This window comes from Danio aesculapii, chromosome 16 (assembly GCF_903798145.1).
Source record: "Danio aesculapii chromosome 16, fDanAes4.1, whole genome shotgun sequence".
Classification (NCBI taxonomy): Eukaryota; Metazoa; Chordata; class Actinopteri; order Cypriniformes; family Danionidae; genus Danio; species Danio aesculapii.
In genome coordinates this window covers 35,769,387-35,778,098 of record NC_079450.1, presented here as the reverse complement: position 1 = coordinate 35,778,098, position 8,712 = coordinate 35,769,387, and the positions used below count along the sequence as shown (strand labels likewise).

The window sequence follows — 8,712 nt, the reverse complement described above, 5'->3', positions numbered from 1 at the left end:
GGCTAATTAGCCGTAATCAGCTGAGGTGACGAGACAGTGAGCAGCCAGACCTAGCTGTCACTCAAGTGGCCACGCCCTTAATTATGCAAACTTAATATTAACTTAATAAACTTAATAAAAACGAAATGGATGAGTTATAAAAAAATTCACCCCCTCACAGTTATATACTGTAAGCATGTTTTTATCAGCTATAAAAATGGCCAATTTCCCATTGCAGTCAGAAATGACCTGGAATTCCTGAAGCCAGTCCCCCAAGGCAAGTCGATGAATTGCAGTTTTAGTTACTTCCGTATTAGCTTCCCGAGGGAGAGCCGCTTGAACAAAACTCATGCACAGAAGACAGCATGAGCATTTAAAGCAAATAAACTAATGTAAATATTATCCTGCCTGCTTTTTGAGCACTGACAGTCGACGCGAGGTTACACCTCTTAGATTGGTTATTGTCTTCACCTTTTCAACAGAAAGGGCTGCTATCGGCTTTAGAAATGAAAGCGCTGTTCATTGATGGCGGGAAGAACAGCCGCGGTTACAGTCTGTATGCGCATAATACGCGGTTATCACAGGTAATCTATAACAGACACAGTGGAGAAAACTTGCACCTCAGACACGCTCACAAAAAGTTACCTCACAAACAGGCCAGTGGGTCAAAAGTCCAAAGTGAGAGAGGCAGAGATGGAGTCTTACAGCATTTCTCCATAGTAGTGAAATAGCGGCTCGTGTGCTGTGCCGCCTTCACTCGCCCTCGCGCCTCCGTCCTTCGCCATAGTATTGCGACATCGCGCATAGGAGATAAATGACATCAGTACGTAATAACCTGTTATGATCTATTACTGAACTGATATCGATGATTTTGACACCTCTAGTAACTAGTAACGATGCAGCTCATAAAAAAAATTTATCGGAGTAAAAGTATTACTCATCGAAAATATGTACTTAAGTAAAAGTGGAAGTAGGAGAAAAAAAAACAATACTCCAGTAAAGTACAGATACTGCCTTTTAGTATTAAAGTACAGTAGTGAAGTAGTTCTACTTCGTTACGATACATCTCTGGCTGTGACTGAAGTCAGCTGTAGTTTTGTGTTACTCTTCAGTGATTCTGCTTGCTAACAGCAGGTGTTCATCATTAATGCTCAATTAACATGTAATTAATCAATTAAATAATTCATTAACTTTAACACTGAGCTCAAAACATATTTTAAATTAGTGGAATTAACTTCTAGAAAAAAGTTTGAGTTGACTACACTCACAGTGTACTTACAGTGTACTGCTTTGATTAGGTGAATTCAAGGTATATTTTTAGCTTCTCTTCCTTCTTTAAAAATCTCAATTGTAAATCTTTTTAATACTAAATATAACAAACGTATTAACAAAGAATTTAAGCGCATTATCAAGAATGATTTTAATTGTTATCATTTAGGAGGTGTTTTATATTTGTACATTTTAATGATATTTTTACGTTAAAAGTATAATTATTGCAAATTACATTTGCAATAAATCAATGCAGTCAGCTTACTTCTAACCTGGGTTACACCATTACTCTACAGCAGCTTCATCTGAGGTCACTCTTGTGTTTGGTTGTTGGCATAGTGTTGTATTTGGTGTTAAGCATAGTGTACTGATATTGTAGAACTGGCCGTGCATAAATATTGATATTTTCAAGAAAAGTCACAATAATTACACATAGTTTAGAAATATGTTGCTTTACTCACATTCTGTTGGTTTTTGTCAAGTAGACAATAAGACCACAGATGCCTCCAACCACCAATAAAACCCCAATGACAATCCCAGCTATTGCTCCTGCTGACAGTCCTCCTCCCAAACCAGCTTCACCACCCTCTGACAAATATACAGGAAAACAGAGTATACATTACACACTGTAATGGCCCGTTTCCACTGAGTGGTACGGTACGGTTGGGTTTGGTATGCTTTTATGGCCGTTTCCACTGTCAAAAAGCGTACCGTATCACTTCTTCGGCAACCTTTCGAAAGGATACCAAACACGAGAAAGGGTACCAAAAGGCGGAGCCACACGCGCAGCTGAACGCTAAGACACAAGCCAGAATGAAAACAAAAAACCCACCATGTTTGAAATACACAGCGAGAGACTACAGCAGAATTATAAATACATATAATAATGAGCAATGGTTGATCTGGGCTCAAACAAACCTTGTCGTCGTCTTGATAAACAGCCACAAAGCCAAGAAGAAGAGCAGATTTACCCTGTGCCCCATAGTTTCTTACGAGCCAGTCTGAAGTGAGAGCGGTTTCGCTTTCTTGCTAGCGATCGCGCGCGTCTACCATTATATCTGAAATAACAAACTTCTTGAGCTGATGATAATAACCATTATATCTGAAATAACAAACTTCTTGAGCTGATGATAATAACCTGCGCTTGATTATTGACGTGCTTTTGAAACCCGATCCTGTCAGACACTGACAAACGCGAGAGTGAAGCGCGAAGAAACAAAGGAAAAGCCAGGGAAAAAAAGGAGCACATTATTTTTAGCAAACATGAACAAAATGCCATGCATAACTAACTTATTATCTTCACCTTTTAGACTAATATTAACTGGGAAATGATGGAATTACTGTCTAACAGAGGCTACATGTGCTGCTGAAGATTATAGACACAGATGAGAGGTTTTCACTGACTGTAGGCTATATTTTGTGTTGATTTTGAACCTAAATACGGACGAAATGTCTGCGGTGTGTAGTTCTTCTGTAGTTGGTAACATTGACTGTAAGGGGCTGTATGTGTTCATTTATTTAGTTATTTAATATAATTACAGACGTTACAGTAGGCATTGATCTGCAGTTATAATCAACTCATGTTCACATTGAATTCAAAGAAAAGTTAGTAATAAACATTTCTACACAAGTATTTATGTGTATGAAGCATCTGTTTTGTGAGAAGTGCTTTTCATATGATATGTGAACGACCCATACAGCTTTATTGTAGACATTTCCTCGAGCGAGAATGACGTCGACTAAAACTTTCTGTCATACACCACACCCACCAAAAAGGTACCCTTGTTAGTGGAAACGCAAGCCTGATAAAGGTGACCCGTACCAAACCGAACCGTACCGTACCAGTCAGTGGAAACGAGCCATAATGCACCTAAACCTATATCCATTTTGAAATGTTTTTGTAAACGGTGCATTTTATTCAAAATGCTATGTTGTAACAGCTTATGCTGTAAGCTTACACTGTAAAAAATGGCTGTGATTTTAACAGTAAAACTCTGTAAAATCTACAGTGAAAACCTGTTAAATGATTAACAGCTCATTTCAGTACAAAATACGGAAAATAACTGTAACAGATCTAACCTTTGTTTTCGAGAAACTAATCAGAGTGTCTGAAATCTCACCATACACCCTCATCCATTAGTCCCTAAATTAGTCAATTAGTTTAGTCCACTAGACAGAGTGAATGACCACAAATAAGTGAATTGATGAACACCTGCTGTTAACAAGCACAATCACTGAAGGAAAGAACAAGAAATAAAACTACAGACGCCGCCTCACACCAAACCAACTGAATTAAAACAGAGGATTAAACAACTCCATTAAATAACAGCATCAGCAGCTTCACTGATTACAGTTTGATTCAATTCTCTCATATCTGCAAGAATATTGGATAATTAACAGAGGTTAATATTTTTATTGAAAATGTTTGATTTGATCTCACAATCATGGAGATCAGAGGCTGCTTTAGTTGAGCTCTTGAACCTTCACAGTTCTATTTTAAAGTGTCTCTGACTGTTAGAACTGTGTTTCTGAAACTCATCAGTTATAACAGTTAAGAAAGGCTAAGAGAAAATATGCTGTATGTGCTCAATTGTAAATTTTCTGGAAGCTACTTCGCAAAAAAAGAACTGCTACTATATTTATACTGTTTGAGTTAATACTTCTGCTTTTCATAGAGGAGCTACATACATTTGGGAGTGAAATAATAATACTTCAGAATTGGTGTGTCATGCACAAAACCTAGAGGGCTCTGATGGTACTTTAAGACACACAGAGATCAAGAATCAGGATATGAACCTCAACCATGGTTGCTGAAAAGAAAAAAGCTGCATCATTCATTCATGCCACAATGCATGCTGGGTACCAGCATAGTACAAAACTCCCAGCATGCATTGCAGCATGAATAAATTATGCAGCTTTGTGTTCTTACAATTTCTTTCTTTTCCTTTATTTTATTTAGTTTTTGGGGTGTAATATTTCAGTCGATTGTTTTGTATTGTTCTGGGTTGTTTTTTTATTTTTTGTTTGTCACCATTATTGAGATTCAAAGACTAATTGTTGATGTCTCTGTGTGTTTAAATCTTGTCATAGAAAAAAAAAAAATATATATTTTTTATTATAAACTTTGTATTTAAACCTGTTAAACAGTCATTGTTGTTTATTATTCATTTCACTCACACGACTAATAAGATATTAAACAAGCAGGTGAAGGTGGTTATGATATTATAGTTTGTCTCATCAGACTCTATTTATATTTTTTATTTTGGCTTTCTGTGCTATTCGAACAGCATTTAATTATCGTAACCAAAACTAGTTTTAAAGGGCACATAGTTTACGTCTTTTCTATGATTTAATATTAATATTAAGGTTCTTCTGAGTGTGCCAGTTTAGGTTCAGTTTAAAACACAATTCAGATTTTTTATTATAATGTGTTAAAAAGTGTCATGTTGGGGGCGTGTCCACAGTTCGCTGATTAAAGCTAAGGTCACACTGGGCTTTGTGTGTGCGAAATTCTATCGTGCGTCGCTGCGAAAAGGGGCGGTATTAAACAAGATGATTAGACATTAAAAAAGCAAGCGATTGCTCCATGTTTTAAATTTCTGTCCAGAGAGGTCCTGTTTTGATCCTCGATTGGTCTCACGCAATCAAGTGATGCGATTTCGCAGGTCAGAGTTCACCAAGCTTGAACTTTGCACCGCAGCGACATGCGAAACTTGACGCATGACCTTGCGTTTCCGGTCTGACGCATTCGCGTGCGTATGAATGGAAGTCTATGGGAGGAAAACCCCAGTGTGACCGCAGCTTTATGGGTGTCTTGCTTCACATGTAAATTAGTTTCGGCTTCCCGCCCAACGTAACAAGGGGGCGGGGCCGTGAGCTCACCCGCTCTGCGTTTGCAACAGAGTCTGACAGACAGACTGCGAGAAGGAGCTGGAGTGAAAGGTTCAGCATTCAGTCGTACATAGACCAAGACCAAGCAGAGAGTACAAAATCATATGTGTTTCAAGTGCTGAGCTTGTACACAGAAACTAATAACCACGCACACTGAATTAACTTTGACTGAGGCACCGGATTTGCCGCTCGAAGTCGCGACACGGCACACCAGACACTCTCTGTGGCGCGGCAGATACATGTAGATACACGCATTTTTTAATTCTAAACATAGGTTTCTGCAGCGGTCCGCGGCGCCCAGCCGTCGACTTGAGTGTACCCTGATAGAAACCTATGTTTAGAATTCTAAAACGCATGCTAGTTAAGATCACAGGGAGCTTCTGGGATCGCGAGAAATGCAAACGGCTGAAGTATAAGGTAGACTCAATGAGAAGTACACATGTTTGCAAACCTACCTAAAGATACAACCAATAATTCCGATTAGAGCGATAATGTGGAGAATATTGCTCTTGTGTTGAGCCCAATGAGCCTTGCATCTAAAAATAGAGCAAGGGTGTTCCTTTAGTGATATTGCTTCGACTCACGCTGAAAATGTCGGACGTGAATCAACAAACTGAGGATATGATGACACGCCTGTCAATCAATATTGGTGGGCGGAGGGACCGCTCTCCTATGTAAAGTTGCACTCGGTTTGAAAACCGCTCCAATTGGTCAACAGTTTTTTATGTTGTTAAATTGAGAAAAAAAGCACTGGGTGGGCTTATATCACCCCAATATGACGGTCTATACACCATACATGCACATATGTCTGTCCAAACAGCTTGAAAAGTAGATTTTTTTTTACCATAGGTGCCCTTTAAAACAAGAAGTTGAAGAGTCCAACTAAAGCAGATGCTGACAGCATCATGGTGACTCCAAATGAACAACAGAAATTTCATTAAGAGCTATTGTTCACATGACAGAAATAGACAGAAGTCAAAGGTCAGTAATAAGTGAAGTTTCTGATGTCTGTGGAGTTGTTTAATGATCCTCTGCTGAGATTTTGAGAGATTAAATTTTATTGTGTAACTAGATATTAAAGTTTGAGAACAAACTTTATGGTGGCTTGAAAAGCTGAGTCTAAAAGTTTGAAGTCGTTTTAAAGTGTAAATAACTGAAGCAGTTTTTATGAAGTTTGAAACAGTCGGCATAGATAAGTACATATATGTTAGCTTGTTTCTAGGTTGTTGCTAGGCGGTTGCTAAAGTATTCTGAGTGGTTGCTAAGCAGTTGCTAACATCAATTAGCATGATTCTAGCATTAATTAGCATGTTACTAGCAAGTTTAAGATAGATAACAATATGCTGGCTTTTCAAGCCACCATAATAAGTTTAAGATAGATAACAGTATGCTGGCTTTTCAAGCCACCATAATTATTATTTTTTTATTATTATTTTATTTAGAGTTTTATTTTCAGTTGATTTCATCTTTGATTTTGGCTGTAATTTGTGTTATTTGGTCTTGTTGTTCTTTCCTTCAGTGATTCTGCTTGTTAACACTTGTTCATCAATAATTATTAATCCTCCTTTAATTAGACACTTAATTATCTCATTAACTTCATCACTGTCTGAGTGTTCAACCCTCTGTAGTGAGGACACTAGAGAGGATTTTGCTCTGGGATTTGAGGGGTTAAATGTGTTGGATGAAAAATACAGACTGTGGAATGTATTTTTAACGGAAATATTCTGTAAATTGAATTTACTACCGTAAAATGTTAAAAACAGTAGGTTACTGGCAACCACAGCTGCCGGTATTTTTCCGTAAAGTCATGAAAAAAAACAGCAAAATACTGTAAAAAAAATTTCGTGTCACCATTGTGGAGGATAGTAGCGTCTGTGTGCAAGTCTAAGATGAACTGGGAATATATGGTGGTATGCTGCATCTTCTTTTGTTTCAAGGTAACTGTGTAGTTACTAATGCAGTGAAAATCTGTTTGCTAATTGCAATCAAACATGAACACATTAGTGCATTTAATGACTTTACATTTTAGTGCACTAAGCTATGTTTTTGTGAATTTAACATTGTATTATTTCATGAAATATGGTTATTTTCCATAAATTTAACAGTTCCATAAAAGTTCCATGTTTTTTTACAGAAAAATCCTGGCAACTACAGCTGCCGGTATTTTTCCGTAAATTTAATGGATTTTTAAACAGTGTATAATAAAAAAAATGTAAACATGCAATTTTAAAATGACAAATTACAATTGTTTTTTGAGAATGTTTGAGTGATTCATTACAAATCTCCAGATTGTGTTAGTGCATTAGATTTGCTGTAATATACAGTGCATCCGGAAAGCATTCATAGTGGTTCTCTTTTTCCACATTTTTTTGAGAGCCCATAATGACAATGTGAAAAAAATATTTTTTTGAAATTGTTGCAAATTTGTTTGAAATAAAAAACCTGAAAAATCACATGTACATAAGTTTTCACAGCCTACGGTAAAGGTACAATCTGTTTCCACTGATCATTCTTGAGATGTTTCGGTAGCTCAATTAGTTCACCTGTAGTAAATTCAGTTGATTGAACATGATTTGAAAAGGCATACATCTGTTTATAATAAGGTCCCAGGTTTGACAGTGCATGTCAAAGTACAAACCAAGCATGAAGACAAAGGAATTGTCTGTAGACCTCCAAGACAGGATTGTGTCGAGGCACAAGGCTAGGGAAAGTTACAGAAAAATCTCTGCTGCTCTGAAAGTTCCAATGAGCACAGTGGTCTCTATCATCCATACTGGAAGATGTTTGGAACCACCAGGACTCATCCTGGGAGCTGGCCGGCCATCTAAGCTGAGTGATCGGGGGAGAAGGGCCTTAGTCAGGTACGTGATCAATAACCCGATCGTCACTCTGGTCTTAGCTCAAGCGCTTTTCTGTGGAGAGAGGAGAACCTTACAAAAGGACAACCATCTGTGAAGCATCCACAATCAGGCCTGTATTGTAGAGTGGCCAGATGGAAGCCACTCCTTAGTATTGGAATTTGTCAAAAGGCATCTGAAGGACTCTCAGACCAAAAGAAACAAATTTGAACTCTTTGGAGTGAATGCCAGGCTAATACCAACCCTACAGTAAAGCATGGGGGTGGCAGCATCATGCTGTGGGGGATGTTTTTCAGCAGCAGGAACTGGAAGACTAGTCAGGAATAGAGGGAATAATGAATACAGCAATGTACAAAGACATCCTGAATGAAAACCTGCTTCAGAATGCTCTTGACCTCAGACTGGGGTGACGGTTCATTGTCCAGCAGGACAATGACCCAAATCACACTGCCAAAATATCAATGGCATGGCTTCACAACAACTCGGTTAATGTCCTTGAGTGGCCCAGCCAGAGCCCTATTGAAATCCTATTGAACATCTCTGGAGAGATCTGAAAATGGCTGTACACAGTCGCTTTCCATCCAACCTGATACTGCTAAGGTACTGCTAAGAGGAATGAGCAAAAATTCCCAAAGACAGGTGTGCCAAGCTTGTGGCATCATATTTAAAAAGACTTGAGGCTGTAATTGCTGCCAAAGGTGCATCAATAAAGTAT

The 8,712-nt window shown here is 38.1% G+C and overlaps 1 pseudogene; it reads right to left on the bottom strand.

Moving 5' to 3' along the window:
• Window positions 1-1,705: 1,705 nt before the first annotated feature.
• LOC130243108 (carcinoembryonic antigen-related cell adhesion molecule 20-like) overlaps window positions 1,706-8,712 on the bottom strand; it is a 49,445-nt pseudogene continuing 42,438 nt past the window's right edge.